The sequence below is a fragment of the Ovis canadensis genome, chromosome 1 (genome assembly GCF_042477335.2).
Source record: "Ovis canadensis isolate MfBH-ARS-UI-01 breed Bighorn chromosome 1, ARS-UI_OviCan_v2, whole genome shotgun sequence".
Taxonomy (NCBI): Eukaryota; Metazoa; Chordata; class Mammalia; order Artiodactyla; family Bovidae; genus Ovis; species Ovis canadensis.
This window is the reverse complement of record NC_091245.1, coordinates 278049882-278072601: the sequence shown is the minus strand read 5'-3', so window position 1 is coordinate 278072601 and position 22720 is coordinate 278049882. Positions and strand designations below refer to the sequence as shown.

General features: G+C 38.7%; 1 protein-coding gene across 24 annotated transcripts in view; it reads left to right on the top strand.

Annotated features, from left to right (window-relative positions):
• The window catches only part of TBC1D5 (TBC1 domain family member 5), a 593981-nt gene that overhangs the window by 241947 nt on the left and 329314 nt on the right, over nt 1-22720 (top strand). The window lies entirely within an intron of this gene.

Here is a 22720-nt window from a genome sequence, read left to right as displayed (position 1 = left end):
CCACAAGGGAATTTGTGGCAACTAGATGACTCATTTCGTAAGTAGTCAGACACTGGACTTAATTAGTGTTTTCTCGTGTAAAAACCATGTGTTTTGTTGACTTGAAAAAAATTCCTTTTGCATATTCCAGAAGTAAACAAATAAGTCTTTAATTTCTGAAACCTGAATTTTTATATTTACAGAAATATACTACATTTCTGAGTTAAATGGTTCTGTGTATTCTGGAAAGGATTAGCAAAAATAGCCACATAACAGATAAGACAGAGAGAAAGTTACATATGATTGGTTTACTTTCATGGATGTTTGAGGGAAGTGAGTGAGGGCAGAAAAAAAAGTATTTGCATATACTTCTATACACGCAAAATCTTAGGGCACATTTTACATGTTAATTAAACTTTTAAATGCTTTAATTTCTCTTTCAAATTGAAAGCACCACAGAAAGTATGATATTTTCTCTGTTGAATTTGGTTATGTACCAAAATTATCATCTTAAATTTCAAGATCTTTGATCAAAGGGTATTACTAATGGACAAGTTACCTATAATTCAGTTTAAACCATAAAAAAACTTACTTTTTCAGCTATTCATGATTATTCAGTCCTAGCATGTAACTTTTAATGATTTAATTAAATGAAAAAGTAATCATTTTAAACTAAAAACAACAATATGAAGATTTACGGAAACTTAACCTATTATTAATAATGAAATAACATTATCAGAATCACTAGTTTTTTTCCAAGCTTATAGGAGATTGGAATGTTACTCATGATGAGAAAACATTTTCCTCTTTTAGGTCTCTTTTGAGAATTACAGTTTGTTACATATAGCCAGAGTTTTTAGCTCTAATTTTATATGCCTTCTTACTTAACAGCTTTTATAGTATTCAGATAATTACTTAATGTAATACCTTTTTATGTAATATCTATTTCAAAGCTTTCTTTTTGGCTCTTGTATCAAATACTTAGTAACCTACTTAAAAAATATCTAAGACATTCGGAATATCCTGCCTACTTCATTTTTGCCTTTTTACAATTTTTTTGTCCCAAGTCTTCCTTTCTTTTGGTTTATTATATCATAGAATTTCATGGCTGGAAATGGGTGCCTGGCTTTATTGGTGAATAAATTGGGATAATAAAATCAGTTTACTGTAGTTGATGTGAGAAAACGATGTGGTCCTGTTGCCATCTTTAGTGTGGCTTTCCAGGTCCTGGAGGTGTCACTGAACTCAGGTTTGGGTGCTTGCCACTTGAAACATCCACAGCCGTGTGATGTGGGCTGCCCGTCCAGGGCCCAGGGAGAAGGTGGGCTAGTGTCCCAGAAGCAACCCCGAAGGCTCTGCTCGGCTGCCAGCTTTAAAGCGCCAGCGGGGCGGCCGGGGCCAGGGTCGCCGCCGTCCACCACGTGGGCAGGCTGTTGGCGCCGCCTCATCTCCCGCCTCACTCAGTCTCTGTGGTAAGATTAGTGAAGGGGAGGCTGGGAGGGAGGTCTGGCGATCTCTCAACTCCTTCTTCATGTCTTCTTTGATCTGTAAAGTACCCACATGTTAGGCAAAATATTATGCAATCACAATATTTGAAAAGTGTGCTTAGGCCAGAGGTTAGGTAAAATATAGCTTTATTAAAGTGACAAGGGTGGTCCCTTGCAGAGAGCTGCTTCCTACAATAAACTACCCGTAAACATGCTGCTTACGCATCGCCCCTCTGAGACTCCATTCCGTTCCCGTGGGATTATGAACAAAGATCCTTTTTCTTAGCGTGGAAGATGCCGACAGTCTGTAGCGTCTCTTTGTTGATAGTTTCCGTTGCCTGGCTGTGTATATGGGCACAGTAAGCCACAATTACTTTGATGCCCACAAAGATACTCATACAGTTTATAGTGTTAATCCTCCTCTGTTTAAGTCCAGGTCTTATAAGCGTACTAGTCATGGATTCAGGATTACTCAGGACGGAGCAGCCTGTGTCTTGACTCCAGCTGGGTCACCCTGTGGTTCGCTTTTCCCCTCTGATAGCAGTTACAGTACCTGTAAAGCCACCCAGGAGTGTTCATCAGACTCTGAAAGATCCTGTGCCTCTGTCGTCTTAACCATTAACTACTTGACCCTGCTCTTTCGTGACTCGGGAGATTTGGGACATTTCAGTTATTCTGCAAACAGGAGGTGGTGGGTGAGGGGGGACCTTGTACCTGGGACAGGACTGGCAGGGTTCTGCTTGGTTTCAGATGCAGTCTAGAGCGGAGATGGGTTTGTACAGAGGGGCAAGGTGTTCTTACTCTCACTGTAATAGCAGGAAGGATGGAGGAATGGTATTTTGGTGCGGTCCAAAAGTATCACTGATATTTTAATATCTTTCTTGATATCTTAGGGTGAGGTAATTTGCTGATAGTGATAAGATGAAGCATTTGAAGATTTGGGGAGAGTAAAAAAGGTTAGATTTAGTTGGTAAAGAATATATAACCTTGGGGACCAAGGTGAGTTTAAACATAATTTATAGGTGCTACAAACTTGTAAATGTGTATGATTGCATCCAGCAGAATTCAGTTCCTAGGACTTAGCCACAACGAAAAGCAGATGGTTGCTTTGTCAGGGGAGTATAACAGGTAGACAGTGGACAAGGAAGTTTATGGTGGAAGAATTCATGGATGGGTTTGAGAATAGAAAGAAGTTTGCTGTTATGGAAAGAGGGCAGAGTTATGAGAGGGCAGGGCAGAACGTGTCGGGAGGGAGGGAGTGAGGCGAGGTGCTGTAGAGGATCGCAGGGCGGTGGGGAGTCGCAGCAGCGTGGGGCAGCGTGTCCGGCGGCGGTGACCGGTGATTCAGCGGAGCAGTGTTCAGCGACAGCCAGCGCACCAGCTCAGCACCTTCGTTAGTTCTTGGCGGTAATTTAGGTCTCGTTGGTTTGGACAGGTGTTGGTTTGAAGTCTTATTATTATTCCAAAGACTTTTTTAAAGAGGAGTTATAGCTTCACAGCAAAATTCAGAGAAAGGTACAGGTTTCCCGCGTAGCGTCTGTTCCCACATGTGCACAGCCTCTGTCTCACCTGTGTCTCCTACCAGAGCGGTGCTTTTGTGACAGTGGATGAGCCGACATTGCCCCTCGCTCTGTAGTTCACGTTAGGATCCGCTCTTGGTGTTGGACATTGTGTAAGTTTGGACAAATGTATGAAGACGTGTGCCTGTCCAAGCAGGGTCACACAAGAGTATCTTTGCAAAACCTGTCCATCTTCCCCATCCTTTGCTCCTCAGCCTCTGGCAAACACTGATCTTTTTACTGTCTGTGTAGTTTTGTAAAAAGTATCATCTTAATGAAAAATTCTTTGTGGATATTGAGGAGAACAGCAGTTTAGATAGATGATACTGTTAAATCATTAAGAAAAATGGTGGCTATGTTAAAGATAAAGATTACTAAATAAATGGGAGAGTGACTTGGAAGTTCCTAAATGACAGTAATAAGGATTTTAAAAAAATGAATGGTTTTTAAACATCTCTTTAATAGTGGCTTTTGTGAAGCAGTGTGACAATAGGTAGAGGTGACCTTCAAGGGCAGTGACCATACCATGCCCTGTCCCTCTAAATTGCACCGTCCAGAAGAAGGCCGGGAACAGGAGGCTTCAGTGTGAAAGGCCACGCGTTAGAGGTGCTAAAGCCATCCCCCAGAGAAGCCAGATCAGATATGAGGCTGCCAGGAAACACAAAGAGAAGAGAAAAGAGTGGGGACTGACTGGTCAGAGTCCCCATGAGCAGGAAGTGGGGAGAAGGAGCGGTATTTGACAGTAGTCAAGTAGGGGGAAAGGGGAGGAGGGGCCAAGGCTATGGAGGCTGCAGGTGAGCGAGCTCCCCGCGGCCCAGCGCAGCCAGTGCCTCAGGACCGCCTGGCTGCAGGCTCTTTAGGAGGAGACAGTCTGTGATGGGAAAAGGGTTGATGACCTGTAATTAGCAGGCAGGTATTTTCAAGATACTGCTCACTGACTTGAGCGGGTAGAAGGGAACCCAAGATCCGATCCAGAATTAACCTGAAGATGTAGTGCTTGCGTATCAGTGGTAAACATTTACATGGCAACAAAGTTCAACCATCTCTCTAATGTTAGATTTAGATGATTATATGTAGATTTTCTGTATTCATGCTCTCGTAGTGAATTGAGATTTAGCAAGTTAAGACATTTTAATGGTAACAATGAAATTCACTATTAGTAAAATGAACTCTTGAAATTAAAAGAAATAGTAAATGTTTGTTTATCTGTGCTCGGCTGTGCTGAGCCTTTGTTGCTGTGCGGGCTGCTCTCTAGTCTCGTCATTTGGGCTTTTCCCTGCGGCAGCTTCTCGTGGTGTGGAACACGGCGTCTAGGTGCGTGGGCTTCGGTGGCCGTGGTTCCCGGGCCCGAGCGCGCAGGCTCAACAGCTGCAGTGTGCAGGCCGAGCAGGGATCAAGCCTGTGTCTTCTGCCCTGGCAGGAGGATGCTTTACCACTGAGCCACCAGGGAAACCCCGTGTACTCTTGAAATTTAAAAAAAAAAAAAAAATTGGTGTGAATTTTGAGCTCTTTTTATTGATTTGTGTATTCTTTATTATTTGAATTCAGTTTTTAGTTTTATTTGAACTTTTCTGTTGGTGTAGCAATTCCCTGTATTAAGAGAGAGGCTCCTTTTCAGTTCCTTCAGCACTCAGATTTTGTGAAGAGTCATTTTAGTTGTACTGAAACATTTTTTCATTTTTGTTGTCTTAAGAGTTTAAGTGTTTCCAGTGGTCGTGTATGGATGTGAGAGTTGGACTGTAAAGAAATCTGAGCACCAAAGAATTAACGGTTTTGAACTGTGCTGTTGCAGAAGACTCTTGAGAGTCCCTTGGACTGCAAGGAGATCCAGCCAGTCCATCCTAAAGGAAAGCAGTCCTGAATGTTCATCAGAAAGACTTATGTTGACGCTAAAGCTCAAATAGTTTGGCCACCTAATGGAAAGAACTGACTCATTGGAAAAGGCCCTGATGCTGGGAAAGATTGAAGGCGGGAGGAGAAGGGGACAGCAGAGGATGAGATGGTTGAATGGCATCACCGATTTGATGGACATGAGTTTGAGCAAGCGCTGGGGGTTGGTGAAGGACAGGGAGGCCTCGTGTGCGGCAGTCCATGGGGTCGCAGAGAGTTGGACACAACTGAGCGGCTGAAGAGCAAAGGAGACCTTCCTGCTCGCCCTGGTGGCAGAAAGACCCAGCAGCCCTGCCCGCTGCCCCTGTGGGCAGAGGTATCCGCTGAGGAGCAGCCACACTTTGAGAGACTTTTTTGTGATGCTCAGTCAGCCTTTCCAACATCCCTTGGTCCCCAAAAGTGAGAAGCTATGTGATGGGTGGTTTTGTTTGGCTGGGTCAGGGCATAACTAGAGTGATAGAGGTGATTCTTTGCGACAGTATTTTCTTAAAACCTTGGAAAAATGTAAACCAAAGAGACGCACTGAGATGAAGTGACCTCCAGTGGCTTTCTTATCAAAGAATTGCGCTAGAGGCTTTCTGCTAGTTCATCAGTGGCACCAGAAAACTAGTAGAATAGAGCTTGGCTAACTTTGACCAAGCTTAGAACACTAGTAACAGTTTGCATCTTTAATTAGACTTGTGAATGTATCTGTTTTGCTGAACTTAGATTTTCAATCAGAAATGGTGACATAATGGTTAAGAAGTTTCAGTTATACTCAGTAAATGAATAGAGATCATAGAGACACACATATTTTATCATACCTGGTATGGGCTGCAGGCCACAAACCTGATATTTATTCATTCATTCATTCAAAAAATTGATTGATCATCTAGTATCTGGGGATAGACTATTAAACAAATAGTCCAGGTGTTCTCTTTCAATGAAATTAACATTTTAGCATGAGAGAGACAGTTTTAAAAAAAAAAGAAAAAAGGTGGAAAAGTACAAAAATGAGAAAAAGTATCAGAATGATAAGTGCTAGGCAGTGGTTAGAGTGGTAGTCTAATGAACGGCTGCATACACACTGCAGATTTTCAGAGCAGCGCCCTCTGAGGAGGTGATTGGTCATGTGAATGACAGACAGCAAGGAGCCAGGCATGGAAGATGGTGACGGGGGCGAGGGGGCGGGCACATGGCACAGAGAAGCACAGAGAGAGAAGCAGCAGGGTTCTTACGGGGGGGGGGGGGGGGGCGGTACTCCTGTCCTGTTCAGGGTGTCTGCAGATGGCTGGGGCACTGTGGGGGACATGCAGGCGGGTCTAGCAGGGGCTCACCTCGGGGCTGTTAGCCAGTGTGGATGGTGTTCTGAAGACTAAAGTTTATTTAGCGTCTGTATCGTTCTCTCTGTTGTACTCTTAAATCTCTTTTCAAGAATGAGGGCCGTAACTTTTTTTATTATGTATCCTTATGACTTGATACTAAGCATTTATTAAGTAATGCCTGATTTACACAGAGTTGTATTTTTAAATTTATTTTCATATTGTAGTCGTCTGTGCTGATCTTTATTTCCTCACTCTCAATATTTTAACTCTGTAATAGTGAAGTAATTTCTGCTTAACCTGAGATAAAAGAATGTTATAGAATGAACCATTTATCTAAAGCTCAGTTACTACTATGTGCTCTGTTTCATGCCATGCTACTAATATTAAAATAATAACAATAAAGGCTGTCTTGATAAGACCTTTTCTGCTTGACCCATTGTGTACGCCATGTGTAGGAGACTTTGGTGGGTGGTGCAAATAATCTTTATTTTCTCTTTGCTGAAGTAATGGAAAATTTGTTCCTCTAGGACATATTAGAACAATGTATTTAATGCTCTTCAATTTAATTTGCTAGTATCACAATTAATACAATTAAGGTCACTTGAAATGAAAGTATTAACAAATTGGCTAATTTACTTTAACAACGTCAATGTGTTCTCACAATTACATTTGCTTTAATTAGGGCACAAGCTATTATTTAATAGCATACTTCACACAGAAAAATGTAATAATGCATTCTTGGCTCCTTATAGCAGAAAGGAAGAAACTTTTAATGGGCTGAGTGATTTTGTGGAATTGCTGCTAGATAAAATGTGATGGAAGAGAAAGCACAAAGCCAGAAAGCAAAGCCTGTAAGATGTAAATAAAACAAATACCTTTTGGCACTTACCACTGCATGTCCTATTTATCATTGTGTAAATAGTATCAGAAACTTTTAATTACCATTTAAAAATAAAAGAACATGGGTCCTTGAAAGTTTTGTGTTCAGTTTTATCCAGTTTTTGCTTAATACTAAAGTAATGTTTCACTTCTTGAATATCATAAGTAGTATAAGTTAATTACTAGTTAAATTATTATTATCATTATTGCAAGTTAATTAATAATTAAAATAATTAATCATGCTAATAGAAAGGAACAGAATGGTGTGGCATATAAAAAAGGTAGGAAGCAAAAATGTGTTTGAATTCTCAGTTTGACTTTTATTTTCTATTTGACGTGGATATTTCTTAACGAAGAGTTCACTTTTCTATCTGGCCTACTCCAAGTGTTGAGATGAGAAGACTCAGGGAGGAATGAGCGATGGTTTCTGTTTCTATATACGCAGAGTGAACAAAGGCGATGAATGGCCAACCAGGCCATGATTAATAATATTTGCTCTTCCCCATAAACCTGAGAACAAGATTTACTGTCATGTAATCAGTGGTGATTTTATGTGCAAGGGAGATAAAAGCAGTCCAGATAATTCAATACTGTAATTTAAAAAATTAGTTTGACAGTCTTTTTGCCTAATTTGATTGATGAATGTTTGTATTGTTTTTATCTTCTTTCCTTTCCTTCTTTGCTTAATGACAGAAATTCCTAAAGTTGCAAATAAAAAAAGAAAATAGGCAGAAGAGTAATTAGGTAGTAAATATTTAAATGTAAAATGCAAGAAGCTTGGGGAATCTAGACTTTGAAAAATTAAATGTATCTCTCATTTCTAGGAAAGAGGTTCATAGGAGTATATTTAGTTTTTCAGTGCTCGAGACTCTTTATACAATCCATGGACTCTCATTTTATGCCCTAAATTTTGAATTCCGTCTACCAGGGTGTTCACAGATCAGATGGGTCAAAATAGAGTAATTTACAAGAAGAACAGTCTATTTAGCAATAGTAGAAAATTAGTTTAGGTGATTCTTTAAACAGCGTTCTGAGTTTCGCAGAGGCAGACTGCTGCTGTTAGTCAGTTGCTGTATGAACTGCACACCGGGCTTCCCTGGCAGTTCAGTTGGTAAAGAAGACACCTGAAATGCAGGAGACTGCAGTTCAGTTCCTTGGTTGGCAAGATCTGCTGCAGAAGGGAGAGGCTACCCACTCCAGTGTTGTTGGGCTTCCCTGGTGGCTTAGCTGGGAAAGAATCTGCCTGCCGTGCTGGAGACGTGGGTTCGATCCTTGGGTTGGGAAGATCCCCTGGAGAAGGGAAAGGCTCCCCACTCCAGTGTTCTGGCCTGGAGAGTTCCATGGACTGTACAGTCCATGCAGTCACAAAGAGTTGGACATGACATGACTGAGCGACTTGCACTCACTACACAGCAAACAGTTCTCATCTGATTCTTATTATACATGGTCTCTAAATTCCATCTTGACTTTTAATAGTTGTTTTAAATTATTTGTCTATTGAGTCCTTAAACTACATTATAGACTATTAGAATAGTAACCATAATCTGATTATTTAAATACTTGCTCTTTAAAATGTAAAGGATTTAAAAATAAGACATGTATTTGCTTTCTCAAAGGAGTCCAAATGGAAGAAGTTAATTAGCTTCTTGCTTTCTTCCAAATCTCGCCTGCACATAGTCTTCATTCTTAGTTCCTTTTTTATCTTGTAAGTAAGAAATTGCCCCAAACCTGGTGTGTCTTTTTTTCTTGGCTGCGAGATCATGGCAGTGAAAGTGCTGAGTCCTAACCACTAACTGGACTGCAAGAGAATCCCCCCAAAACTTTTTGAAAGAAAATAATATGCCTTTAAAGTGTTTATTCAATGTCAGGTCTCAGGATTAATTGTTGCATGCCAAGATTATAGCATTTCAGAAGCACCTTACGAGTAGCCTGTGGGGGCTTTTTTTTTTTTTTTTTTTTTTTAATGAAGTGCTATTTACAGAAAGTTCTTAAAGAGGCTAAAAGAACTTTGTAGCCTGGTTTTCTGCATTTGTTTAATCACTTTCCAGTGTAAGACTACACAGGATTTCTCTGTTCAAGTCCACCACCCACACAGAATAGACAATACAACATTGAAGGAGAAGAAAATCAGAAGACTGACAATGTCTGACTTCAGAATAGAGAGGACAGAAAGACCCATACAAATAGAGTTAAGTGATTGATACTGACAAAGAAGCAAAGCCAATTAAAAAAATCTAGACATTGATTTTATACCTTTCAGAAACAGTTAACTCAAAGTGGATCGTCAACCTAAATGTAAAACTATGAAACTCCTAGAAAATGACATAGGTGGAAGTCTCCATGATGTTGCATTTTGTGATGACATTTTAGTTTTGAAACCGAAAGCATGATCAATGAAAGAAAAAATTGATAAGTTGGGTTTCATTAGAATTAAAACCTTTTTTTTTCTCTTTGAAAGACATTAAAGGGACTGAAAGGCAAGCCAGAGACTGGCAGAAAATTGTTTACAAAAATTATCTGATAAACGACTGGTATCTAAACCAGACAAATTTAATTACCCAGAAATAAGAAAACAAAAACCCAGTAGTTAAAAAATGGGCAGAATATCTGAGCAGACATTTTGCGAAACAAAATATACTGATAAGCAGAGGAGAAGATGCTCCACGTCATAGGTCCCCAGAGAATCGCTGATTAAAGCGCGACAGCAGTGCACCTCTACCGGAGTGACCGAGGTCCAAGGCACTGGTGCCCAGTGCCGGGGGCAGCGCAGCAGCAGGATCACTTGCTCAGAGCTGGTGGGCACACAGAGCGGCGCCGCCAGTTCAGGACGGGGTGACCTCCGCTTACAAAAGTAGACCTACTCTCTGTGTGCGATCTAGTAGTTGCACTCCTTGGTATTTACTCAAGTGAATTGTCTAAACATAAACCATCACACAGTGTTTCTAGCAGCTTTAGTGGTGATTGCCAAAACTGGAAGCAACCCAGATGACCTTCAGTTGGTGAATGGATGAACAAAGTGGTATGTGCATACAGTGTCGTTATTATGAAGTGATGAAACTGAAGGGGCCTGTAGGTTGTAGCAGGACAGGCAGGAATCTGAGATGCATGTTACTAAGTGAAAGAAGGCAATCTGAGTCCAACTCTCTGATCTGGTAAAGGCAGCGCCATGAAGTCAGTAAGAGGATCAGTGATGGGGAGGGCTTAGGCAGGAGGGAGGGATGAATAGGCAGAGCACAGAGGCTCTTTAGGGCCTCGACGCTGTTCCCTCTGCTGCAGAGAGACAGCAGGAAGACCAGCAGTGTGTTCGGACATGTACAGGAGAGTCACAGATCTCACAATGCCTTTAAAACTGGTAGGCCTGTCTCTTTAACACCAGAAGCACTATATATATATATCAGTATAAGTGATATACATCTCAATTTACTTTGTTTTCTTTCATTATTAAAAGGTGATGGCAATAGTCATATCATACTTGAAAATTTATCAGAATTGATCTATATACTCTAATATAATTCCCAACTTTTTATGTTGCTCATATTTCTTTTAAGTAATTTTGTATTGCTGTCCAGTCATTTTGCACATGTGAAGAACTGACGCAGTATTCTCTTTGATTTTGTTAAGGACATGCAGTTGGGTTAATGTGGGTCCCTCACTCCTCTCCTCCTCCTCTTCGTGCGAGTGCAGAGACCCTGTCTTGGATCCTCTGATTTCACTGGGGAAGGTTGATTCAGCCTATAGAAGCTTGTGTACTCAGTGTTACTTGTTATCCTAGTTAAACGACCCCCACCGTGCTGGGAGGAGCACAAGGGTTATCCGAACCAGGAGTGGGGACTTCCTGTCAGTTGCTGGATTTGTTCCTGAAGTTTTAGTTCTACTTACAACGTAGTATAACCTAAGTTATGTTATCTTTTGATGGAGCCTTATGATGTCTCCCAATTATGACGTCAAGAATGTGGCAGATTTCATACTTAGAAATAGCACTGCTGCCATGTTGTGTTGAGAAGTCCATTCCTGCCCTTAAGGATGAAACCTGAAACTGTTGTAGCCTGGCTTCCTGTCAAGGCTGCTGTCTTAACCGTACCAGCTCTTTCTTGCTGGGTGCACTTCGACGCTCGTCATTCCCTCACGTCAGCTGCTCCTCAGTGGAGGTGCTTTATCCTCGGTGCTCTTGGTTGGGAACCTCTTTTTCCCTTACACCAGGGTGGATTGATGAGAGTAAAACATCACCACTGAGGTGAAAGTCTTTGCTTGTTTTCCATCTGAGAGCAGTATTAGAAGTCCACGCACTCCAGATGATTCACAGATTAATGTTAGGGGTAAAGGGAAGACTGCCTAATGTGCTTTTCCTGATACTTGGAGGATTGTCTCCAATCTGTGCCTATTAAGGGCAGTTTCCGCAGTCAGTTATATGATAGCTTTTGAGAAAAACTTCTGAAGATACAATTATGGTTGTCATATTCAGGCAGCTATATTTAATAGTTAATGTAATCTTACTTTAAAAATGTATATTGTATGGGTCAAAACGACCAGTAGACTGTATTTAGTTTTTAGTCATTATGAGGTTAAATTACTTTTTGCATCTGTCAGGCATATTTTAATAGTCCTTTATGTACATTTAATTAATTGCATGTTAAAATTAACATTACAAGTAACTTAGTAACAAGTTAAAAATAAATCTTTTGTCTTGTTAATCAAACCACACAAAAATGTAGTAATTAAATATTTGACATATTTATACTTTTAATGATTTCAGTATGGGGTTAATTTGATACATGTGAATACTGTTAACTACAGTTTATACATGAGTTTTGAAATTGTGTAATAGAATCATTGAGATGCTTTTATATTGCATTTAAAAGCTTAGTAAAGTTTTTAAAATAGTAAAATAGTGTTTTATACTACTAGTAAATAGTAAAGTCTGCTTGTGAACAGATCAGAACTGAATAGAAATTGTGTTCAGTAACTGGATTGGCCAGTCAAATGTACGGGTTTGAGTTTTCTGTTCAAGCCAAAAAAAAAAAGAAGTAATTGATTTGAGCCATTTTATCTTATTGCCAAGGCAATATAAGTAGGTTTCATTTAAACCTTTTGTATAATCAAATACATGGAAGCAATTAAGATTGGAAACCTGGGGCCCACCAGGAGCTTCTTGGAGGGGGAGGAATGGAGACTCTTAAATGGTTGTTAATGGCAATTTATAGAATTTCTCTATACCAACTTGCAGTGCTTAATATAGGCTATCTGATTTTAGAGATGGCTGTTACATTAAACCTCTCTCCAAAGACTGAGAGGTGCTATTTTTATGAACATCTAGGCAAGGGACTAAGTGAGTTCAGATGCCTGGCTTGAGTAATGAAAACACCAACAAGCATTTACATACTTGGTTTAATTTCTTGCCATTAACACACACATGCATACACACACAGATTAGGGGTATATTTATGCACAATCTGGCCTTTTAACAAAGAAAAATAAGCCTATGTTTAGGCTGCCACTGCTATGAACAAAACAGCTGAGATTTTAATGAACACCATACTGAGGGCATGTAGGACATAAGGTGAATTAAGCAGGTTACAAACTGCACATCTTCTGTTTAGATAGAAGAGATCTCCCCAGCCCTGACAGTCAGTTGTACTGACAAGGCAAGCAGATAGACGGAAACAGAAGGAGATCATTTGTATCAATTTGAGAAATAGAACTAGTAGTGAAACAAAATAGCTGCTCAAAATAGTCTCACTTTTATGTTAAAATTATTCTTTATCTATTTTCCCCCAAAATAAATACTTATGGTTAAACAAAACCTTATTTTATTTTGTTTATAAATGAAGACAACATTGTTTTTATTTTTATTTTATTTTAAGAGAAGATTTTCTGGACACTCAAACAAATTTTAATCTTGGTAACCTGACAGCTTTGTTTAAACACTGAATATGAGTTTCCTTTCATGAAAATCTTTTCAAAGTATAGCAGTTCAGCTGTGAAAGCCTGAATACATTAATGATGACAAAGAAGCTCCAGAATGAGCCAACATTTGTTTTGTTCTTTTACAATATTTCTTGATAAATTGCATACACAAAAGTGTTGCAGGGTTATTTTAAAATTTTCCTGTTTCTTTGCTAATAAATGTCTTTGTGTTTACTTTTTAGATATATTACCTTATTATTAATCACTTTATTTTTTAAACCAAGTGACTTTAAGAAGTTCTTTTTTTAAAAAATGTGACTTAAAAGTACATATTATAGGGAACTCTTTAACGTTGCCTTTCATGTATATGGTTAAATATCAAAATGCATTATTCATGTTTAGACTTTGGATGATTTTCTTGAAAAGTAAACCTCTTCCAAATACCAGACAATTGTGTTCTGAAGGTGTTTATTTAAGATCATTTACTTGATATCTTAAGTGATTAAAGAAGATGAGTCGTTTGCAAAGAAAGCAGTATTGTAATATTTTAGTGTAGTGCTCTTTTTAAGGGTCGAAGTTTGCTTATTTAACAGTCATTCTTATGAAGAGTGATACTGCTAATCTTTCTGAAATAAACGTTTCTTATTGAGAAATTTTTATTTTTTAATTTGCATGTGTGTCCTAATTCATTTCAAAAAGTTTTGAGGCATGATTTGAGACATAGTCTGAGAAGATTAGCTTTTCTTTTTTGACTTTTAAAGTTCTAATGTTTTTCTATTCTGTTTACAAAATACTTTTCTTAAAAGCATGTTGTAAAACTTTTGCAATTTTAGGATTAGTTTCTAAAAAATCCCTTGAACTACTTTTTGATGTATTTTGCACTGACAGATTGAACATGTTTCCGAATAGTATATAGCTGAGCTCAGTAACTAAAATGAGCTGTGTTGGTCATTTATATGTTTGGTATGTACTGAGCCATTTGGTTCATCTTACTTGTCAATCGGCTATCAGTTTGCTATATAACAAACCATCCCTAAACTCAGTTCTGTAAAACAAAAGTGTTTATGATTGCTAATGAGAAAGTGCCTAAGCTTGGGAATTCTCTTGCTACGGGCTGACCTTGCTTTATGTGTTTGGGGAATGACTGGTCCAGACTGGCCTCACTTGGGTGTTTGAGATTGGATGACAGGTGATGTCATAGAGTGACTAAGTCACATGTTTCATCCCTCAGCAGTCCAGCCATCATACATGTACTGGCGGTGTCAGCATTCGTGAGGATAGACAGAAACTGCAGGGTTTTGTGAGAACCAGGCTTATTACTGGCTCTGAGAAACCTCTACAGCCTTCTGTTGGCCACAGCAAGTAACAGTGCCAGCCGCAACAGAGCAACAGCAAAACTGCATTTCTGTGGACTAGCAATGAGCAACCCGACCGTCGTTTAAAGCAGAGAGTCTATTCACAGTAGCACTAGAAGAGTTACGTACTCAGGAGTGTGTGTGGCAAAACACCGCTGTAAGGGAGTAAAGACATGGAGAGAAGCCTGGTGTGCATGGAGAAGAAGCACATTGTTGTTACGATGCCACTGCCTCTCCATGGAAGGGTCTAGAAAACTGCATCAGAAGAGGTGTGCAATAATCAGGACCATTTACACCACCAGTTTGCTATAGATGCTGAAGCAAAGATGTAAGTAAGCAGTTATACAAGTATTTTATGTTAACAAGAACCAGTCCAAAAAGGATAGTGGGACAGAAAAGAATTAACTGCAAATCTAGAACTACTGACTGAAAAATCATAGAAATAAGAGAACTCAAAAATATTTCATTGTTTCCTTATATTTCTGTAATTATTACTGTAAAAATGCTTTACATGTGAAATGAGTTAATAAGATCTTTAAATGAAATTTTTAAACAAGTGTTTAAATTTTGTCAATTTCCAGAAAGATTCTTTGAACCTGGAAAATATCTTTCTAAAATTTATTCAGAATTATATGCTGATTAAAAAGACAGCAAGAAAATATAGTGAAAATTTTTACGGTAACAAATTTGAAGACTAAAACGAAGTGGAAAAATTTGTATTACAAGAGAATGATTAAAAGTGACTAAAGACAGTTAAGTACATTTTACATAAAATACTAAGTACTTTGTAAAGCTGGAGTACATTCATTGCTTACTGAGTTGTATTTCACACATAAAAAACTATGGCTACAAAAAATATTATGTCGTGTACAAAGAGTTTATTTGAAAATGGGAAAAATTATTTGTCAGAGTGATTTTTATACAATACATACAACTATATTTTGTGGATCACAAACGTAAGAAAAAAAATCTTGGTGAAGCCATAATAAACTGTTAATATAATGGAAAAAATACTTCATCATATCCCACAGAGAAAACACTAGTCCCAGTTTGGAGACAGATGATTACTAAAACAACAACAACAACAATTGTGCTCTCATTGAAAGTTCTTTCAGAGAATTGAAACAGGGAATGTTCTCACATTCATATCACACGGCTAATATAACCTTTATAACAGTATCAGACAAGGGCTTTATGAGAAAATACAAGCTATTCTTGTGCATGACTATCATACAAATAAAATCCCGGTAAACTGAATGGAACAATACATAAACGGATAACACATCTTATCGAATCTTGTCTGTCCTGGGAATGTAAGGTTTGTTCCTTACGAAAATTTTTTAAGTCATTCAACTTATTAACAAAATAAAGAAGAAGGTCATTTCAGTAGATATAGAGAAACTATAGCCCGCATTTCCTGGTGGCTCAGATGGTAATGAGATCTTCCTGCAGTGTGGGAGACCTGGGTTCAATCCCTTGGTTAGGAAGATCCACAGAAGGGAATGGCAACCCATTCCAGTATTCTTACCTGGAGGATTCCATGACTAGAGGAGTTGGGCGGGCTACAGTCCGTATTATAAAAAGAATGTTGCTTAGCAAATTTTGAAATGAAAATAACTTCCATACCATGAAGAAGAGCATGTATAGAAGAACTATAGCAAAGCCACCCTCATGGTGGGATAGTTAGAATGTTCTCTTCAAGAATGGGAACAGGATAAGAATCTGTAGATGAACTATTGGAATTAACAATTTATTTTACAAATATTCCCTGATATAAAATTAACATGCAATATCACTTGCACATAGAAATACACGAGTAATAAAGTGTTTTGTAGTATAAAAAAATGAACATCCTTGAATAAATTCAATAAAAATATGATAGCTTTTATGGAGAATATTATGAAACTATGGAAAGACATGTAAGACCTGGATAAATACAGAGATTGTGGAAGGGATAGCCCATTGTCACAGAGCTAGTAAGTTGTTTTCAAGTTGATACATAGATTCAGTGTACTTTTAAGTCAAAATTTCATCAGTGTTTTTTGAGTAACTTTGGGTGTGATTCTGATACTTACATACAGGAAGGAAATGTTCAATAGCCAAGACACTTCTGAAGAACAAAGGTGTACTGTGTAACAAGGAAATATGGTAATGGCTTAACAGATAGACCAATACAAAGAACAGAAAGTCAGATAGGCCCCCACATATATTAAAATCTAATACATGGCAAAACTGGCATTGCAGACCAGTGGTAAAGAATGGGCTTATCATTAAATGGTGCTGAAGACAACTGATTTTCCGTATGGGGGAAAATGAGAATGAATCTCTTTTTCACGACTTATGGGAAATACTAGTTTCTCCCAAATTATAATTATACTTTAGAGCAACAAAATATTTAAGACAAAAGACAATTATGTAGAATTAGATTGAGTTTATCAAGAAATTCTTTCCAAAGATATCATAAAGAAAGTGAAAACACAAGCTACAATCTGGGGAAAGATAACAATATAAAAAAAATTAACAAAAGCTTGATATCCAAGATATAGAAAGAATTTCTGTTTATTAGTAAGTAAATGACATGAACAGGCATACATTCTGTAGAAAAGGAAATATATAATAGCCGTAAATGTAGGGAAAACCTAAACAACATATCAGATTGTGTATTAGATTTTTTCCCCCAAACTCTAAGCCTTAGCTATCATCGGTCTATTCTCCATCATCATAGTTTTGTCACTTAAGGAATGTTACATAAGTGAAATCATGTAGTCCCATTGGCTTTCTTATTCACAGACTTCAGATCTAAGTTGTTGCATATGTTGGATAAACAGTGGTTCTTCCTTTTTATTGCGGACTGGAACTCCTTTGTGTGAATGTGCTATAGCTTATTATCTTATGAAGGACATTTGGGTGGTTTACAGATTTTAGCGGTTACTAACGAAGCTACAGGAAGCATTTGTGCTCGGGGTTTTGTGTGGAGCTATGTCTTGTTGACTGTGTTCCGAGTACTTCCACTGTTTTACTTTTCCATCAGCAGCATGTGGAAACTCCAGTTGCTCGGCATCGTCACCAGGATTATATTGTCAGAAATTTTTTACCCATTCTAATAAGGATGTAATAGTATTAACTTGTGGTTTAATTTTTTGAAAAGACCCTGATGCTGGGAAAGATTGAAGGTGGGAGGAGAAAGGGATGACAGAGAATGAGATAGTTGGATGGCATCACCGACTCAATGGTCATGAGTTTGAGAGTTGGTGAAGGACGGGGCCTGGCGTGCTGCAGTCCATGGGGTTGCAGAGAGTCGGACACAGCTGAGTGACTGAACTGAATGGCTGATGGTGTTGAACATTTTTTCACGTGTGCAGTTACCATCTATATCCTCTTTGGGAAAGTGTTTGTTCAGCTTGTTTGCCAAATTGGACTTTTTTTTTTTTTTTTTTTTTTTTACTGTTGAGTTTAGAGAATTCTTTTAATATTCTAGATACAAGTGCTTTGTCAGATATGTGACCTGCTCATATTTTTTCCTCATCTCTGGCCTGTCTTTTCATCCCTTCTAACAGACTCTTTCACAGAGGAATTTGTTTTATTTTGCTATATTTTTCCATTGATGAAATATGCTTTTGGTGTTACATATAAAACTCATGTTAGATAGTGAAAGTGAAAGTCTCTCAGTTGTGTCTGATTCTTTGCAACCCCTTGGACTATACAGTCCATGGAATTCTCCAGGCTAAATACCTGAGTGGGTATCCCTTCTCCAGCGGATCTTCCTAGGAATTGAACGGGGTCTCCTGCTTTGCAGGTGGATTCTTTACCAACTGAGCTATGAGGGAAGCCCCATGTCAGATAACTCTTTGCCTAACCCTAGGTCATGATGATTTTCTTTATTTTCTTCTGAAAGTTTTATATTTTACATTTAGATTCATGAGCCATTTATTTTTATTTTTGTATAAGATATGAGATTTATTAGTTCAGTCACTCAGTCATGTCCAACTCTTTGCAACACCATGAACCACAGCATGCCAGGCCTCCCTGTCCATCACCAACTCCCGGAGTCTACCCAAACCCATGTCCATTGAGTTGGTGATGCCATCCAACCATCTCATCCTTTGTTGCCCCCTTTTCTCAATCTGCCCTCAATCTTTCCCAGCATCAGGGTCTTTTCAAATGAGTCAGCTCTTCGCATCAGGTGGCCAAAGTATTAGTTTCAGCTTCAACATCAGTCCTTCCAGTGAACACCCAGGACTGATCTCCTTTAGGATGGACTGGTTGGATCTCCTTGCAGTCCAAGGGACTCTCAAGAGTCTTCTCCAACACCACAATTCAAAAGCATCAATTCTTCTGCACTCAGCTTTCTTTATAGTCCAACTCTCACATCCATATATGACTACTGGAAAAACCATAGCCTTGACTAGATGGACCTTTGTTAACAAAGTAATGTCTCTGCTTTTGAATATGCTGTCTAGGTTGGTCATAACTTTCCTTCCAAAGAGTAAGCGTGTTTTAATTTCATGGCTGCAATCACCTTGACATAATAAAGTCCATATCTGACAGATCTACAGTTCAGTTCATACTCAATGATGAAAAGCTGAAGGCTTATCCTCTAAGATCAGGAATAAGATAAGGATGTCCACTGTCACCACTTTTATTTGACATATTTTTGGAAGTCCTAGCCACAGGAATCAGAGAAAATAAAAGAAATACCAGAAAACTATAGAGCTCATTGTAGAATACAAAATTAATACATGAAAACCTCTTGCATTTCTATACACTAATGATGAAAAATTGGAAAGAAATTAAGGAAACAATCCCATTTACCATCATTTTAGAAAGAATATCTAGGAATAAATCTACCTAAGGAGGCAGAAGTCCCGTCCTCTATACGACACTGGTGAGGGAAGCCAGCGGTGACAGATGGAGAGACACACTGTGTCCTTGGATTGGAAGAATCAGTATTGTCAAAATGACTGTACTACTCAAGGCAGTCTAAGGTTCAGTGCAGTCCCTATCAGATTACCCATGGCATTTGTCACAGAACTATAACAAAATGTTTAAAAGTTTGTATTGTAACACAAAAGACCCAAAGAGCGGAATAAGGATATATTTGGGGGATGAGCAGAAAAAACTATTTATTAATGAATTGACAGGGCAGTTAGCGTGAGAGAGGAATTCAGAAAAATTCCTAGATTTCTTTCTTGGGTAACTGATTAGATACTTCTTTATACGGAAATGTTGGAAACTGAGGGAAAATAAAGTTTGAGAGAATGGGAGTTGGGAGAATAAATCAAACATTTTTGTTGTCCGGGGTCATAACATCCGAGGTATGTGGTGGCTAATCTTGCGCAGATGTTCCCTGAGCAGATATGTGAGTCAGACGGCGTGAGGATGCAGTCTGGAGGTACGGCTTTGGGGCACATTGGCACTAGGATGGTGTTGGATTTGCAAGGATGCAGATATTGGTGGGGAGTGGAAATTCAAGACATGAGCCTCTACAGGTGGTGGATAAAGGTTTGATACCCTCAGTGGGGATTCTGGAAAATTCATAAAAGTTATGAATGTCATAGGGTAATAGCCGAAGAACATAAACAGGCAATTCCCAAACAGGAGTTGCTGTTTTAGATGCCCAGTAATTACTTGCAGGATGGCTTCATTGTCCAGCTTAGAATGACATTAGGCCAAGATAATTTCTTTTAACAAATTGTCAAAGATTTGAAATATTATAAAAGATATTGCCTGAGGTCTAGAGAGATGGACATTTAAAAAATGGCAGTCAGTTTGGCAGTATTTATCAGAGATCTAAATTTGTTCTTATCAATTAACCTTATTGTTTAATTTATTTTCTGTTTTTGAAATCCTGTGATATTTTTCCTGTTCTCTGTGGATTTTTACTTTCTCTGTCAACAATGCATCAAAATAGATTAAACTATGAATAGTTGGTTCAATGTCATAGTCTTATTCATCTGAGATTCTGAGTATGCCTTCTAAAGATTGAAATAGTTCTTTGAGTTCTGTTTACTCTGTGCTGGTCTTCATTTCTTTCACATACCTTTCAGCTTCTTTTTCCCTAATGGATAATGGATTGTTGTCCATAGGACAGAGGAACTTATAATAAATTTTGAAATGTTCACTTGTACAGACATTGTGCCCTTAAAAAAATTATATATTGAAATCTGAACCCCCAGTCTGGTGGTATTAGTATGTGTGGCCTTTGGGACATGATTAGGTTATGAGGGTAGAGCCCTTTTGAATGGGATTGCTGCTGCTAAGTCACTTCAGTTGTGTCCGACTCTGTGTGACCCCATAGACGGCAGCCCACCAGGCTCCCCCGTCCCTGGGATTCTCCAGGCAAGAACACTGGAGTGGGTTGCCATTTCCTTCTCCAATGCATGAAAGTGAAAAGTGAAAGGGAAGTCACTCAGTCGTGTCCGACTCTTCGCAACCCCACGGACTGCAGGCCACCAGGCTCCTCTGTCCATGGGATTAGTACCCTTGTAAAAGGGACCCCTGGGAGCTTTCTCCCTCTCTTCATACCATGTGAAGACAGTATTTACTGTTGAAGCCACCAGGTTTATGGTATTTTTGTTTTAGCAGCCCAAATTGACTAAGACATTCACTTTTCAAATGAATTAAATAGGAAGTAGTATATGGTTTCCCTATTTAGCCCAAAGGAGAACAAAGATATGATGAAACTTCTCCTACAGCAAACATACATAAACTCAGATTATGACAGGGCTTTTTAACTCAGTAAGTGTTGTAACTCAGAAATTTGTTTTGATGAATAGTGTTCCAGGAAACCATTTGCTAATATAACTCATCTATACTGTATTCCTAAAAACTAAAGGAGAGCAGCAGTTTTTATGCAATGATTATTGACTCTGCCTATGTGTACTTTACTATAAGTAAAGTCTCTCTTCTTATCTCTTAATTTCCTGTCTCTTCACCATTATTAGGTGCATTCTTTAACAGGGTAACATTCTGTTTGGAAATTATGCCTGGTGTAAAAGTGAAGCTGATGAGTTCTTCCCCTTGTGAGATAAATGCCTGTGTTTGTTCCAACATGTATTATAAGCAGGTGAAAGCGGCATCTCTTCAAGGGAGTGAAAGAAGATTTGATTGCAAGAGTAGACTTAGCCAGTGCATGTGTTCTGTCTTTTTACAAAAGTACTATTCTCTACTTTGTAAATAAAAAAATATAACCTCTCGTCAATAGAAAAAGCTACAAACCTGTCCATCAGTAGACATTTCCACCTTAAAGTGAACTAAATTCTCATCAAATTGGATTTAGTGACTCATGGCTAGAACAGATGTTATCTTAATGGAGGAGTGAAGAAGAAAATTATGTCATGAGCCACAGTTCGGTTCAGTTCAGTCGAGCAGTCGTGTTTGACTCTTTTCGACCCCATGAATTGCAGCACGCCAGGCCTCCCTGTCCATCACCAATTCCCAGAGTTCACTCAGACTCACGTCCATCGAGTCGGTGATGCCATCCAGCCATCTCATCCTCTGCTGTACCCTTTCCTCCCGCCCCCAATCCCTCCCATCATCAGAGTCTTCTCCAATGAGTCAACTCTTCACATGAGGTGGCCAAAGTACTGGAGTTTCAGCTTTAGCATCATTCCCTCCAAAGAACACCCAGGACTGATCTCCTTTAGGATGGAGTGGTTGGATCTCCTTGCAGTGCAAGGGACTTTCAAGAGTCTTCTCCAACACCACAGTGCAAACGCATCCATTCTTAGGCACTCAGCTTTCTTCACAGTCCAACTCTCACATCCATACATGACCACAGGAAAAACCATAGCCTTGACTAGATAGACCTTAGTCGGCAAAGTATTGTCTCTGCTTTTGAATATGCTACCTAGCTTGGTCATAACTTTCCTTCCAATGAGTAAGCGTCTTTTAATTTCATGGCTGCAGTCACCATGTGCAGTGATTTTGGAGCCCCCCCCAAATAAAGTCTGACACTGTTTCCACAGTTTCCCCATCTATTTCCCATGAAGTGATGGGACTGGATGCCATGATCTTCATTTTCTGAATGATGAGCCACAGAGGCACTTCCAAATTGTATTCATTGTTAGTACAAGAAAAGTTCAAAAATCTACTTGCTACCATTTGCTAGGAATGTGCCAGAATTCAGTGTTTTATACTTTTATATAAAAAAAATACATGCTGACTTCTAAAACTACAGTTAAATATATGAAGAGTGAATATTGGAATATTCAGGCAGTTTTTAATGTGATAAATTCATGCTTTTGTTTCTGTGTTTACTTTAATATGCTATTATTTAATGCTCTATAAAAATCACATTTTTATAACTTTCAAATTGTTCAAGATCAATCATTATTCTTTTGCTTAATCTCTGGTAATTCAAA